Raw genomic sequence first — 16,977 nt, 5'->3', positions numbered from 1 at the left:
AGTCCCCTATTTTATGGCCAAATTGTGCACCGAGGTATACAAAACCAATTCATACTGACAGTAGAAGGAAGTAGACCTGTACAAAAGAGTAGAGATTTAGTCCACCCTGCTTATGAAATAATCTTATTTAATTCATCCATGTTTTCTTCAATACTACAACTTTCACAGAGAGAAAACCTAATGTAGGCAATGTGCACACCAAGAATATAAGATGGCCAAATGGAAGTTATCTGCATGCATTTTCTCTAATAAAGTTAGCTAGACCACAGTTTAAAATAAACCTTCTATTTGTAATGTCAGGGTAGCTCAAAAGTTTACAGAATACAAAGCTTTTAGCTCACGGGGAGGTAGAAATAGATAATTTTTTTCCCATATGGACTGCATTCTTACATATGGAAGATTTCAGTCTCCTGTATCTATTGATAAAAATGAATGGGATGTCACACAGGTTCACCTTATCTTGGATAAAAATTATTTCTTTAAGAACTTCACAAAATGTCAGACCAGTTCGCCAGATAGTGGAAAAGCACTAAGATGATGATGTGACACAGGACTCTTTAAAAAGAGTCACAGTTGAAGCAATCAGTTTTTAACATCCCATATCGTATAAACAACATTAACGAGGATCAGCCATCAGTTGTCTTTGATTCCCCTCTAGATGTTCAGCTAGTATTCATAAAATTCTTCATGCAAATGAAGGACGATATTTTATCTTTAGAAGACACCACAGTTCTCTGGGTTTTATGAGAATATGCACTTTTCTAGAGTGTGAAAAAGGATCACTGAGAATTCTGGAAAGATGTAATAGACCAAATCCCATGAAATTTGCCTGGTTTAGGCTGCAAATCTGAATGATCTGATTTGCTGTACTTATGTTGAGCCCAGGACAAATCAGTGAATCCATCCATACAAAGCTTATGATGGTTTAGGTCCTTGGACACTGAAAGCAGAGAGCAACTAAATCAACAGTAGGCATCCTCAGCAGACACTGACAAGGCCTTGGGACTCCCACTGGAAAAATATAAGAAGTGATGTAACAGGCAAGGAGCTAGAACTGGGTGAGGGAAGGACAAAAATTAATAGCCATTTTGGTAAATGGCCTCACAGTTCAAATTACAAATCAATTTACAATCCAGTTAAGAGAAAAGACCTCACTGCAAGCTCGGGGAAATAGTTACAGAAATCCAGGAGCTCCTTATAAACTCGCAATTGTCCAGGAGTAACCAGCTATGAGCCTGAACTCCCGAAAGACTGGATCTTGTAAAGAGAACAAGATAGGCCCATATTAAAACTTTTAATGACTTTAGTTAAAAAAAAAAAAAAAAAGGGAAAAAAAAAGGGGGAACTTTGCAGCCAGCTGGCTCCATACCGAAAGCCAGGCTGCACAGCTTGAACTTAAAGCTATCTTAACATAATGAATAAGTGCCAATAATTAGCATATGTAGTGTGAACAGGTTTGCTGGCACAAGCAAGTGAAAAACTCCAAGGTAAAGTTATTATTAGGGAGTAATTAGCTCTGTGAAGTAAATGAGTGAAACAATAGCTGCCAGCACTGACAATATGGCTAACATCTGACTATGTGGAAGATAACATTGTAAAGTATTGCTCCCTGAGCTAGAATCTGTTAATAACCATATGTTAGTGTAATTAATGCAGAGTCTTTCTGACCTGTTGTCACATAAGAACAATACTTTCCTGGAAACATTCAAACAGGCAGCTCTACACTCATGGATGGCAAAAAATAATTTGGGAAGTTGCTTACAAACACCTTTTCTTCTGCATTTCTTTAAAAAGAACTAAAAAACAGTAAATGGAGGAAGGAAGAAAAAAACCACACAAACCAACTTCTTTTAAGGTTGATGGCAAAGAGTTCAAACCCTGGATCAGGGCTTTCCAGACCAACTAAATGAAACCCTAAAGAATACTCTTGGATTTTAGGGGTGCTTGTAGTCCATGCCCAGACCAAATTCTGTAATTTGATTATTTTTACAGATTATTTTTTTATCCAAAAAAAAAATCCTTGAACTCCAGAGTGTTCAAATTTGAGACTGGGTTCTGAATTTTTTGGCTTGAGCCCATTTCTAAATTGAATAGATGCCTCCAGGTGTCTGACATACATCAGACATTCTGCCAAGGTCTTAATATACTGCTAGATAGGGAGGGTCTCCACTTGTCCACACACAGGACACTCTCACCTCCAAATGAGAGGATTCTGTGACTGCAAAGTGCAAGGCTAAAGACAGTTTCTCTTGAGGAGGTAGTAAAAATCAAACTTCTGAATTTTCATAATAAATGGCATCGATGCAATATTTTCCTCCCTTCATATCAACAACTCAAAATGTTTCAAAGAGGTCTGGTAAATACAGTTTGCTCAACAAGCCTTACATAATTACTGTATTTCCAAGTCATCATGCTGATTTAGTATATCCCATAGAGGACACATATCCCATAAAAAGCCCTTGTCTCTGAAGCTTTCTGGTACAAAGACCTTTGTAATTTAATTTGAATAAATCTCTATTCCAGTCGAACATCTCAGATGCACCTCGTTCATTACAGCAGTCACACTCATTGGCTCACTGCAACAGTTTTGTGGAGAGGGCAAAGTGTGGTCATACATCCCAAAAGAACAGCCTTTATTTCCTAAAGAAGTAGTAAAACAACTTCAAGGACCTGGCCATATTTAATTTTAATTAAAAAAAAAAATCCAAAATTTAATGCAAGCCTGTTAGTAGTTTTCCTTTTCCCTTTTTAGTGGGGCAGCTTAAAGAAAAAGGAAAGTTTTTTAATGCTTCAGAGGCTATTATGGCCAGGCAAAGGAGTCCTGCATGTTTGAGATCTCACACATTCATCTTCTCGCTAAACATCTGTTTAAGGCTTGTGTGATCTACCTGTCAGCACCAGTGATCCATAAAGTGTTTGAACCTCCTGTCACAAACCTCAGTGCTGGTTTGATCAGAGGCTTTGTGCACACTAATCACCCCCTTTATCTTTTCTAATGTTAGGAGAAAAAAAACACAGCAAGGCTGTCTTCCAAACCTGACTGTAATTAATCTTTCCATGGGGGAACCTGCCTGGTTTGAAAAAGCAAGATCTGATGGGCTGCTGCTCTTTTTCTGCAAGGGCCTCATTTTTCCTACCAGGCATCTTTACACTTGAGTGGTACCCTTTACAAAATACTTTAACTATATCCCAGTGACAGTGAAACAACCTTCAAGATCATCTTATGAATGAAACCGCTGGTAACTTCGCTGAGAAAAAGAGACCAATGAAAGGAGTTTGACAGAAGCATGTTTAAACGATTCTCTCTTTTTAACTGCATGGGAAAAAAGGGAATGAGAACAAGAACTGGTCCCCTTTTCATCTTTCTCCTAAGCTGCTCTCTTCACTAATAATCCCACTGCTACCTTTCTTTTACTCAGCTGCACACAAATGTACTGAGAGCTGCAGGAGTTCCCAAGAGGGAACAGATAACATCAGGTGGGTTTTGGTTTTATTACAGCTTGCCTTTTGCCACTGTTTGCTTTCCGTGGCACAAGGGGACCGAATGCTGTGCGTGATACAGATGACAATTTCAAAGTGCACTTTCAATAAGGCCCATACTAAATGGGAATGGGATAAGTAAATTTAAATTTACTCACATATTTTCTGATAAGGGAAGCTCCCTTACCTCCTCAGCATCCCTGAGTCCAGGCATTAGTAGCAAAATAAATTCTAGTGAGCAGATGGTAGGAAGCAGAGAGAAACTGATGCTGCGAGACCAAATCTGGGTACATATTTCATAGCAATCCTCAACCTAAATAATGTCAAAAGCCTTGAACATACATGGACAGAGTGGACAGACAGGGTTCATTTGGACAGTGATCTAATCAGAAGGAAAAACTTTGGGATTTTGTGCAATAAAGTAGCAAGTAATTGGTCGGATGTGACTACCATGATCACACTGACATCCTGTATCAGCTAAGGCTCTTTAACACAAGGCTGTGCCACATAGAAACACTAACTCAGAATCCAGGTGAATTCAGAGACGAAAGTAAGTGAAGTTAATCTTTTTATTACTGTAATCATTTATTAGTTAGACTGTAAGGAAGTTGAAAGGACTCCAGAGGTCCAACATCTGACTGTGCATGATCAAAGAGAGTCCTGCACATTTTATATCTTTTTTTTTTAAGACAAGATACCACAAGTGTGAAACATGATCAAATAGACAAGACTAAATGTCTACCAAGACTATTTAGGGTTTGTGCTTGAATCCATCTGGATTTCATGGATTTGATAACTGTCTGCAGGTAATACCAGCATTAAAATCTGAGAAATAATTTGGGCAATATGGAGGGTTGGACCCTTCTGGAAAGGTTACTCAACACACTTGAGGTATTTTGGAACAAAATATAAAGCAGGATAGGAGAAGTGAACAAACAAAACAACGGGGTGAGCATTACCAAAAGAACATAACAGAATCAGCATGAACTATGGAGAGAAAAAATATGAGTGAAAGATCTGTGAAGAATGTTGGAGAAGTAACACCTAACTTTAATTTCATATTATGGAAAACAAGGAGCTAATGCCAAGGCTGAAGAAAGGAGTCGGGTCCAATAACATCAACAAAAGTGAAGGGATTTTAGTGTTTGGGGAATGTCCTGCCAGGGGAACAGGGAGACAATGGAAGTGTAATGAGAACAGAAAACCCAGCAATCAAGTGATAAGATTGACAAAAACATGACTGCAATTTTTAGGAAGAAGAAAAACTTGGATTTTAGAAATGCCATATCAAAATAATCAAGAAAATTTGGGACATGAAATATTAGACAAAAAAAGTCAAAATTATTTCTTCTGCTTGACAGAGAGGAAGATGATGTTGCTACAAGTTAAAGGATAGAGGAAACAGAGAAGCTTTGGGTAGAGATCTAATGAGTTCATTTGAGGTTAGTGACTCTGCCCAAGATTGATGGTCTCTTGAGCTAGAGATTAAGGCACTTGTATCGCAACTAATTCATCACCTTTCTTATTCTTACCTGCTGGCCATGAAAAATCACCTGGTATTCCAGACTGGTGCTTTATACTGAAGCTTGACAGCTAACTGCCTATAGAGACCATCTAAATTTGATAAAGGACACAGGTCAACACCCAGATAAACTCTGTACCATATAAACTTTGATTACAGAGCGAGGACAGGACTAAACTGGTATCTTATATGGTACACAATCCAATTGGTTTAAATCTATATCTCACTGAGTAATTAAGAGTTCAGAAGGTCTGAGATTCTATAGAGGATATAATGTGCTGTAAACAATATGCTGGGCGTGGATAGGATTACGATAATATTAAAGAACATCTGAATCATCCTACGTATTTCATGGAAGAAAGTAAAAATATATAAATTCTTTACAATGTCATTAAACAGCAATCATGTAACTAATGGAAGGATTTTTCCTATAGTTTTCTGCTTTGTGCTTTCTAACCCCTTATCCTGTCTCATCACAGTATGAGCATACTGCTTGACAAAAAAGAATGACAGTCTTTGTTTAAGTAGAATAACTCCTTCAGAGATCATTTAGATCTTCCAGTCAGTCATGTCTGAGAAAAGACATGGTCTTGTCTTGCTTTACTTTAAGAATCAGGTTTCTATACCTTTACTTAAAATTATTAAGACCTTCTAACTTCAGTTTCCTGTATGTATGAGAATAAAGCTTATGGTCAATGATGTCAGGGAAATAAAAAATAGTTTTGCCTTTTCAGAGTTTTGTGCATGTGTGTGCACACACTGGAAGACAACAGGGTTCTCTTGCTCAGTACCCTATGAAATTCATTCTCCTGAAGTTTTTTGGCTTTGGAGGTGCACTTGCAAGTCCTCATCCAAAACTCATATTAGAGTTTGTACTCATTGCCTTAAAGCCTGCATTTCTACAGAGAGTTTGCATGGGAGAGGTGGCTGCAACCTCGTCCCCAGAAGTACAAATATTTAGCTAAACTGGACCATACAGTAGGAGTGGTACAAAAAGAAGATGCTTTTCCTGCAAAATTCAGTGGATGAAGCTACAAACATTGGTCTCTCCCCTGATTTTGCCTTCTTCAGATCATTCATGCCTCTTCCAGTCCTCTGTGATGGAAACACACACTGCAAGAAGGCATTCAGCATATCCAAGAAACACATGGACAAAACCACTAGAGTTTTATTAGGCTATAATCTAAGGAAAACCTAAGCAAACTGCACTTGATACACTTAGAAAACTATTAGAACAAAAACCATTTCTGTCCTAGTGCCTTGCTGAATTGTCAATGCTGACTTACACATGCACACATGAAACATGTTTACCATAGAGACACAGACCCAGCTGAAAAAAATGCATTATGTTGGCGACATGTACTTTTTTTCAGCAGCATCTATGAACAAAGCACTCACAAGTGCATTTAGAAAGGCTGGAAATTTCAGTAAACATCTAAGCCTCCTCCAAAATCAAACAGACAGTCTAAGAAGATCCCAATTTCTTTCATATGTCTAGCTGCTTCTGACACCAACTGAACAAGAAATTAATTCTCATCGTGTTTTTCCTCTGAAGCCCAAGAGCACTTTCATCCCTCCTGTACTATGTGAGGCTGCTAAGTAAAATCAGCAGATGCTGTAAAGCAACTTAAGTGAATTCCAGAAATGCAGAGAAGTATGTTTGAGAGTACATGTATCTCAAGGAGATATCAAAGAGCAGGCAAAGGAGGTTAAAGAAAGTTATAACCTTTAACAAACACCCAGAGGCTTCTGCCTTGACCACTTGTCTTAGTGAAATTTATCCTCCCAAAACAACACTTGCTAAAGACTGAGGATTTTATTACTGCTTTTAATGAGCACTGTAACAGTTCCCTGCTTTCTTCATGCTTAAGATGCTTTTGACTAAATATCTTAGTCTTTCACTAAAATAAAAAACCAAGTTTATCAATACCACAAGTTTTTATGCCTGTTCACCACCCCACCTTAAAACAAATCTTGAATCCTTCAATTTCCTGCACAAACTCAGTGAAATGTGTTTTTACCTAAGAAAACCTGATAACTTCTACAAGTAGCAAGACAGGCACAGCTGCCTTGAGAGAAGAGAGCCTACCGTGTGAACACCTATTTCCCATGGCAGCAGGAGATTAGAAAAATGTGGGAAATGGAAACAAATGAGGAAAAAAGGCAGAGCCCACTATATTCTTTCATTCCAGAGGGGTAACAGTTACAGTTAACAGTTTTACCCAGATCTATAGTTGCCGTTTCTGACTGATATTTTTAGCTGTAGCTGGTAGAGATGAAATTACGTTGCTCTCATAAGGAAAGATATGGTTTTTTCAGTTGCAAAATACAAAACTTTGCCTAGGACTGCCAGCATTATTTCTGCACATATACTTTCTGAAACATTAGTTAGCACTACCTTTGCTAAAGGTGGTTGTTTGTCTGTCAAATATTGTGTCCCTACCCAGACAAGCAGCATATGGACCAGGTAGAGAGACTGAAAAGCAGAAAGGAACAAAGCAGAAAGTATCCTGTCAACCTCAATAACCATTTCACAGGGCTAAAACAACCATTTTATTTTATTTGCCATTCAACAGCTTAACTTCAAATAGGTGTTTAATTAACTCAGAGTGGCAGTCTAAACGTTTAGCCTGAAGCTGCCTGACAAAGGAAGAAGTATCTACTGCATTTGCAGATTTAGAGCATCAGGGATGAGAAGAAACTGTAAATTCCATAATGCAGAGAATTCGGACGACACACGCACACAAAAGTGTAAAGATGGAACTCCAAACACTGCAAAGTTTCTTCTATGCCAAAACTTCATGCAAGTGTAAAAGGTCTAAGGAACAATGAGGGCACTTCACAGCTAAAACCTGTTTCCACAAAATAAAATTTTACTGGCTATGAAGTGACCGATTTATTAAAAAATAGGAAAGACAAATCTACGAAAGCACATTTCATAAAAATACAAGCTCAATATGTTCAGAGGAGGATGAACAGGATTAAGGATTTTTAAAACTTAATCCAAAACACTATAATATTGGTTTAAGAAAGCATAAGGGCTCACAACGCCTAACAGAAGCTGGGCATCCTACTATGAAGATGGGAGAAACAAGGAAGGCAACATATGTCTTGCCTCCACTACTTAACATCCTATTCAGTGGCAGAGCTTTAGACAGTCCCCTCTCTTGTTTCTTGGGAGAAAAAGCCAAATTAGAAGGAAATGAATGCTCTGGCAGCTGACTAATTATTTTGAATATTTGACTTGTTACCCACCAGCCTGCAAAACAGGTATATTCCTAGCATGCAGTGATACATGGTGTCCCTTAAAATTAGATGGTCCCCAAATATTTTCTGTTAAAAGTATACTCAGTGTCTTGGCGATGCAATAATCCACCTCCCTCTCTAGTTTATTACATGAAAAGATGTCATACTGTGACTGTTTTAATCAGTGAATAAACAAAGTGCCCAGCACCTGCCTTGGCTTTTATTATCATAATAATCCTGTTTTGTTTTTTAATTCTAAAACATCAGCAACTCACCCGTAGGTGAGCATGTGTTTATGCCGCCCCTACTGTTGCCTTTGTGGTTTCATTATTAGCAAGCCATTAAATGAAAAACAGGAGAAGAAGGGGGAGAGAGGGGAAAAGCAGGCCTGAGGCACAGCCATTTGTGCCTGTTAAATACAACGAGCTGGCCTTAGGTAACCAGAGCCCCGAGACTGGCATGAAAGCGGGGTAAGTACCAGAAATTGAAAAGAAAGCAAGTCAGTGAATGAACCACTCAGAGCTGGAGCAGATCAATCCAGGACAAAAAAACCACACGGGCAGGCATCCCACTGACATTTAGCACAGCTTAGCACAGCCAGAATGGAATAAAAACCTAACAGTGGTCAAGGTGAGGAGAGAGTTCATGCATAATGACTACTAAGTGCCTTACACTCTGATTTGTTAAGGCACTTTTCATGGAATCAAGGGATGCTTGAAAAAGAAAGGTATGTGCTGACAAAGTCTTGGCTTTGCTACAATGAATGGATCTAGAAAAATTTAAACACAGAAAATGCTAAAAATGCAAGGAAAATTGTTTTCTCACCTTGAAGGGGACAGAAATCAACCCTCATAAACTTTTTACCACTTATTCACTCACATTTTATTGATGCATCAGATCAGATTTTCCGCATTAAACTCTACTGATGCGATTCAGTGGAATGGTACCAACACAAATCTGACTCTGAAAGTAACAGGGATTCTTTTCTGCATGCTTCCCTGCCTCATTCTCCCCCACAACCACTGCAGCCAGTATTCAATTTCTTCCAGTGAAATGGGAAATTCTATAGAAAAACAGCAAAAATGGAGACAGAAGATAAAAACCTAGAAGGCCTGAATCTCTGATAACTCTGCACTTCAGTTCACATTTTGTATTGTGGCCCAATGGGACACGACTGACAATCTGGGTTCTGTTCCTGGTTCTGGCAATGAGCTACAGCCTAACAATGTGCAAGCTGCTTCCCCTCTGTCCTCAATTCCCCTGGTCTGAAAAACAGGATGCTTTAAAAAGAATGAAAGAAAAAAAAGAAAGAAAAATATTCCAAGATCCAGGGATGACGGTGCTACGTAATATCTGGATCATACACAAATATCCGTGCAAATAGGCTGTGAAATGCAAGTAAAATTTGGTGGTTTAATGTTATTTTGTAGAGCTATAAGTAACCACAAGGGATGAAAAGGCAGAGAAGAATCACACCTGGCAGTTATGAAACAGTGGATGATGCTTCCAGATCAAAGTTTCCATGCACAGGGAGCAACATTTGAATTTCAAGTCACTAGAGTATTTTGACATCTCTTTCTACTATTTAATAGGCAGTAACAACAATTTATCATAGTTCCTCTAAGATATGTAAAACAAAAATAGCCAAGCATTGTGGGAAATCTACATTGCCAAAGCTTTCTGAAATAATCTGAGTGAAGACAAATCACGAGTTCAAGAAAGTGTCCTTCATGTAAGTATTTCAGTTTCCTTCTGAAGCAGTAAGAACCTTAGAGATAAGGACCAAACTTCCTACCCTAATCTTTATTTCTAAAAAAAGGGATTGGGCAAATAGGCTCAACATCTTAAGGCCCACTTTTCCCAGGGACTGGATAGAATTAGATCTGAGTAGGTTTATCTCAATCGAACTAGGATAGTTTCTATTAAAAAAAAATAAAAATCCATATTTTAACCAGCAAAGTTTAATCCCTTCTTTTCCTGTGAAAACTCAGATAAGTTTGATTTTGCGCCTCTTGCTGTCTCCATACTCCAGGTATTATGTCATTGCACATTAGACTGTGTCAACACACCGTGACTTCGTCCCCGCTAATGCAAAACCTCAGAAAACATGGAGCCAGGAGATAATTTCAGAGCGCTTTTTTTTCTCTTTTTAATGTAACTCGGTATTTATCCTTCCATATTTCTGACATTTCCATTGAGTGATAGTCCCAAAACGAAGAAAATCAGCCTTTTGCATGCAAAGCCGTCTTAAAGCAGACTGTTGAGTAGCAATCTTTCTGGGCAGGTGAGCGTCACACATGTCTCAGGAAGCATCACTGTCTTGCAAAATCCAAGAACAGCAATGACAGGCTTCCAAGGAAGCCTCCTCAAGTCCCCTGTTGGTGGAAAGAAGGCTTAACCTCTCACGAAAGGGCACCCCCTGAAGGAATGGGGAGATGACGTCGCAAATCAAAAATGGGTGTGAGGCTCTTAGAAAATGTGCCCAATACTCTAACAAGAGCTGCCTGTGAGCAAGTTTGGATGGTTGAACATAAGAAACGGCTGCTTTCAGAACAATCTGGTTTTTCAAAACAATCTTTTTTTTTTTTTTAATTTAAGTATTAAAACAGTGGTTCGGGTTCCTTAAACATAAAGAAAACACAAAGAAGAAGCCGCGTGGAACTTGATGAAATTGTAACATTGCGTTAGTCTTGTGTGCATCTTGGTCATTTATTTCAGCACAAAGTGCCTCTAAATGCTCATGTTCTGATTTTTATGATGTTTTACACTTGTACAAGAAGAGGGAATTTCAGGCCCCTTCAATCTATGTGTTACGACAAAATCAAATAAAACTTCATGAGTTTTGATTCAAATAATGTAAAGAACTATGATTATTGTGCTAGGTAACTAAACACCAGCCAAAACAGACAACACAATTTAAGAGAAAGAACCCATTTAGGAAACCGTATTATATAGCATTATTAAAGTCCCATCTTCCACTGTTAACTACTGCACACTAAAGTAAATGTCAGCCGGGGGGGGTTAATGTTTCTAAATTAAACACTCTTCAAACACGCTTTCTGACAGTTATCTTCATATTTTCCACAGATGCTGCCACTGCCACAAAGTTAAGCACTAAAATAGATACAATGCTAGTGTCACATCCAGGCTGAGCTGATACCCCTGCCACTGTAACTGCACCAGGAGGAAAAACACACTTTATATAGAGAGGATCTCGTGGCACTGTAGATGACATTCGGGAAGCTCTAACAGCTGATCAAAGCAACAGAAAGTCACCAGCAGAAGGCTGTGTCTCAGACTGAAAGCAAAGAGTCCATCCATATTTGTTCCCTTGATATGCACTATCTCTGGCAGATTGGAATGATGCAAGTTATTCAACTTCTGCAGATGCACAGGGCAGCCTGTGCAGATGTGGCGTTCTCTGGAGGTTTTGCTTACCCTGTAAATCATTACGCCTATACCCTTAATTGTTTGGCACAGCTCCCAGGACATCCATTACACCTCCTCTGACTAATGAATATTTGTATCTGTTCACCCCCAGGGCTTCTAACCAATAAATGTCCTGGCATAAAGAGAAGGGCATGAAAATAACACATTATAGGTGAGCAATACTCCATCAGATACCTGAGCAGTGTGAGCCAAAAGAACCACTCAAAAACGTGGTACCAGCCTCTTGCCACTCTTCGGTTTTCACTGCTTCTCTGGCTGTTTTAACATCTAGAGAGTCAAGAGCATACTGGAGAATGTGGGAGTCCTATCCTAAACAAAAACTAGAAAGAATATTAAATGTGCTTTAGAGAAGTTGGTAGCAGGGGGTACTGATTCTGTGTACGTTCTGCCTAAAATGCACCTAAGCACCTCTCACAACTGACCAGACCTCCCTGAAGTACTTCCACAACTAAGCCAGAAAATTAGTGGGTCCGACTCAGCAGCAGGTGAGACTGTGTGAAAGAAAAAAGCAAGGCAGGTAGAAAAACATCTGTGCTACCTACAACCCACTAGACCAAGACCTGCTTCAGTAGATGCACAGAAAGTGCTTAGTTTCTAACCCTTGGTTCCCCCTTGAGAAAATCTGAGGAAGCTTCTCCCAGCTGTCTGACAACGGTATTTGTGGAGGCAGCAACAGCAAACACTGGAAAAAAGGCGAGCTCTTTCTGCAGAAACAGTTTGCTCTTTCTAAACCGCTCCCATGGCTGCATCCAGGCTCTGAGGGGAGTGCAGTATTGGGAGGGTAAAAAGGAATCAGTTCTGAGGCAAAAGACAGGAGAAAAGGCAAACACACCCAATCCAAAAGAGAGACAGAGCAGCAATGACGGCAGAGGGATGGAGGGCATTTGTGCAAATACAGATTACATGTGCAATTCATTTAAAGGCAGTGGCATTTTTATCACAAAGAAGAGTTTAATCAAAGTCTCAAGAGATCTGCCATAAAGGAAGCCCTTGCCTTGCTGCCTCGGCTGTCTGAAAGAAACACCTGTTACGCACAACAAAAAAAGACAAAACAAACAATAGGTATAGAAAGGAGGCCACGGTTCAAACAATGTGAATCCGAGAAGCACAGTTTTCTCTAAATGAAGGGCTAGAATCCTATCAAATGAACAGCTGGGGAAAGCATAATTCTTTATATTTGCAGGGAAGTTGCACAGATTATATGATGGCAACAAATACAATATACGTATCTGAGCTCGGCTTCCTAGGCACCAGAAAGGACAGGAACCTCCTAAGATATCCCTGAGTGGAAGAATAAACTTACTTGAGCCCAGCTCCAGGAAAAAAGATAGCCGGCTTTCAAAAGAACACAATGGACAATTTTTCTCCCACGGGGCCTTTGCAAGAGTTTCTGTTAAGAGGATACTGAGCTCAAACAACCCTCTCAAAAGATGCAGAAAGCAAACTTGTGATTTACACAAATCCACCTAAATAGACGAAGGGGATGTGAAGAACACCTAAAACAGATGTGCTTTGTTTTCAATAAGAAGTGTGAATTTTATTAACACAGAATACAGAATTCTATGCCAGTAATTTGATTATGATTTTAATTTCTCTAGTCTGATGGTACCTTAAAGACAGGGATTCTGAAATGTGCAATAAGAAATTATGCAAGGGAAGTTGACTTAGTAACACTGAAACTCCTGACAGTTAGATAAAATTCTTGAAAAATATAATTTCAAATCTGCCTTTCATTTCAAATATAGAATAAATGCAAGAAATAGAGCATAATTCTAATTCTAGTCACTAGAATGTATCAGCTCTCCAAATCTTCACTTACCAATACAGTGGTAAAGAAAATCCTCAATCTATCATGTATCTGAGGAGCTTATTCTACCCAGGAAAACCTCCTGCTGTCAGAAACAGGTTCTATGGAAGAACACATGCTACCTTTATAAGGGTGTCTACAGATATAGAGACATTCACAGAATCACAGAAGGGGAAAAGAAGGAAGTTAAAAAGTTTCACTTCCTGAAAGTTTTCTAATTTTAAAGTAATTTGAGTCAATCTCTGCTTATTTTGTATCTCCCAGTGTATGCAGCAGCCTGTCTGCAACACTGGGAAATACTGTGATCATCAATGCCTTGCTCTAAATTAAGGGTTCTCTCTATTTGCTATGATTTCACATGAACTGTCAGAAGGGCTGAAGAATTCATAAAGCTTTGAACCATTCACAACTAAGATCAGGTGTAATTTGGTAAGTATTAATAACCTGTTGCCCCCACATGGAAAACATCCCTGCTCCTTCCTCCTAAAATCCTTTAGAGACGTTAAAAATCGTGTTCAGAGAGGTAAAGTAGTCATGTTTTGTAACTGATATCTAAAATTGGGCATTTCAAATGCATGTATGAAAATGTGTATAAGGCAACTTACCTCTGTGTATAAGGTGAGAATGCCATCAATCCCCTGTTTCATATACACTTACTTGTTCCTGGACTACAAATTTGAAGTCCAGGGTTAAAGAAACTGGAAATGATGCCTAATTTAGATGTGCATGATTCTTAAGGATGTTATGAACTTAAAACTCATCACATACAGTATATAAAGAACTCCCTCTCACTGACACAGCACAATTCAGTCATGTACATGGCAGACAAGATTCTACACAAAGTTTGCAAAATAGAAAACATATTCTCACCACACAGAGCTTTAAAGGGCCAAATGCTATAAGAGGCTTCCATCAAATACTCAGAGCAAGAGAGTCCTTAACTAAAAAATCAGTGGCTTTGAATTTTGTACCTTCAGCCTTGGGGTTTTTTGCTAAAGCACAAGAATGTGGTAAAATAGGAGGAAAGAACTAGTTGGCTACAACTGATCTGCTCCCAACCCTACTGAGGGGGAAAAAAAAGGGGAGCAAATGGAGGGTGCTGAAAAGAATTGAGTCAAACTGCATTTTCAACATAGCCAGCCCAAATTCAACAAAGGCACTCAAGCAATCAATCTCCCTTTCTGAGGAGGACAGCAATAGGAAAAAAGTCTTCTCTATCTTGATGGAGACCAAAATTTGAAAAAAAAACCCAACAAAAAGTGGAGAAAGGCAGGAGACAGGACACAGAAAGAGAGGGGGCTTCATAGTACAGGCACAGCCATCACAGCCGGAGAACTGTTCTCTCCTGCCAGCCCAGGAGAACACAGCATTTCTCCTGTAACCCAACTGGCATTTAGCACTTCTGCCATGCTGATATTTCAGGGTTCAAGCTGGGCTGACAATACACTCTAGGTGGTTGATATATCAGGATTATGTGCTTTTACGGCCACCAAAAACGCAGAGAAAAACAGTTAAAATAATGCTGCTTTGGATGAAAAGTTCCCTCAAACATTAGGAAATGCCAGAATTAAGGCTGTCAACACAATTTTAATTTTCCCTCTTGTGAGTACAGCTTACAATTATATTACTGTGTAATTCTGCTCCCCTGGGACACCACTTTTTATTCAATACATATGACAAGAGATACATGGGAATAATTTTAAAGATACCTATTTAACCTAATTCTGGCACTTGTAACTTTCAAACACCTTACTTTGTTATCTGACTAATGTATTTCTTTGCACACAATTTTCATAGCATACAGGAGTATGGAAATCCCTTGATCATTTCTGTCCAAATCCATTTTAAATTGCTATTTTGTTGAGACTATCCAAGCTCCAACTTCAGAATAATTTGCTGAACACTATCACTGTTGTCTTTCAAGTAAGTCAAATCTGATAAAAGATATTTTATAACACGCACATTTTAAAATTACTCATTGTGCCAAACATTTATAAACTCCAAGCACTGTGAATTAAATTTGTCCCATTTAATTATTATTATTATTACTTTTCATACAAGTCTTCATTTTAGTTTTTATAAATTTATTAAACTTATCTTGGAACTTAAATTCTTTTATTTAACTTCTACATACAAGAAACTCTGACATACACTTCTTAGCCTCTTCAAAGTGTATTTTAAATCAATTTGAATAAAAATCTTAAATGGTTCCTTGAAATTATTTACCCGTTACACATTTTATTCATATGTGAAAAGTGAGCTTAAATGGAGACTATATACAAGAAACAAAATAAAGACAGCTGGCACAAGCTCCATAACTCTCTAGTTAATTTTTCCTCAACAGAGACTTCCACATGACAACTGTACTTTTCCCTCACTTTCTCCAAATTTCTAAGTCAGGCATCACTCACATCATCCCTTCAATCACAACCCTTCAAGGGATTATAAACTCTTTCATTTACTCTTCTTACAAATACCAAGCATAATTCACTGCCTTCCACTTTAATTTTGCAAATACAATACAGCAGCAGATAAGCAACAGAAAGTGGACAACAAAAACAAAACCTTTCCCCTTGGCCTCTTGCAGGGTATTATCACCAACGGTGAGCTCATCTTGTCTCCTAAACTATGTAGGGTAAGGCATCATCATCTTTTGGATGCCAGATGTCTGGAGAAAAATCCAAGGTGGTGAAGACAGTGGTGTTGATTCAGTAGGTGGAACCATACTTTTCCCTCTGAATCATTTTAAGCCATTATTCCAGCAGAGTTTGAAGTACTCTGTTTTGAATGAGCCATCAAAACAGTCGTGACCACTTAACATGGCAAGAGATGAATCAGAAAAGCAAGGCATTGACAGTAGAAACTAAATGGTCCTCAAATTTCTCCCTCTTGACATAGGTATGGATGCTGGTGGCAACCTTGGAATGCCAAATATAACCTGTATCTCAAAACCAGCCGTTTTTGTTAGAAAAACACTTCAGATAGACCAAGTTGGGCAGAATTAGATGCCCAGATGCAATGCTTAGAATAACAACCAAAGATAATGGTACTTACACATCAACGTGCCCAATGTTGTTAGAGAAAGAGGTGTAACCCTGGCAGCAGGGTTTTGGTTTTTTTAAGCAGTACTAGTGGATCCAGATCAACACCACGCATCTTCTGTCCCACTTCCAGTTTGGGATATTACACACTACATGCTTGTATCTCCTGGTTCTCCCATTTCACGTGAAGATTCCCATCCCACTTCAGCTCCAAGCACATGTGTGTTTTTCTTTCTACCTGTATGTCTATCAGATTAACTCCTGCTATGGCAGGTTAAAACATCACCACCTCCAGTGGAACAACCCAACTCTACCTTGGCTGTTGCCGTCATTACAGAGTCAGCACAAGAAAATGTACCCTCAGCTCTTGTAGGTCAGAATCTCCTAATATAAATATCTTTAATAGTATCACCAACAAACATTAACCAAAA

The 16,977-nt window shown here is 38.7% G+C and overlaps 1 protein-coding gene across 10 annotated transcripts in view; it reads right to left on the bottom strand.

Moving 5' to 3' along the window:
- SOX5 (SRY-box transcription factor 5) overlaps positions 1-16,977 on the bottom strand; it is a 335,957-nt gene that overhangs the window by 118,668 nt on the left and 200,312 nt on the right. The window lies entirely within an intron of this gene.

This window comes from Manacus vitellinus, unplaced genomic scaffold (assembly GCF_001715985.3).
Source record: "Manacus vitellinus isolate BGI_N305 unplaced genomic scaffold, ASM171598v3 scaffold_5_pilon, whole genome shotgun sequence".
NCBI classification, from domain to species: Eukaryota; Metazoa; Chordata; class Aves; order Passeriformes; family Pipridae; genus Manacus; species Manacus vitellinus.
The sequence above is the reverse complement of the archived record's forward strand: the minus strand, read 5'-3'. Positions and strand labels throughout refer to the sequence as shown.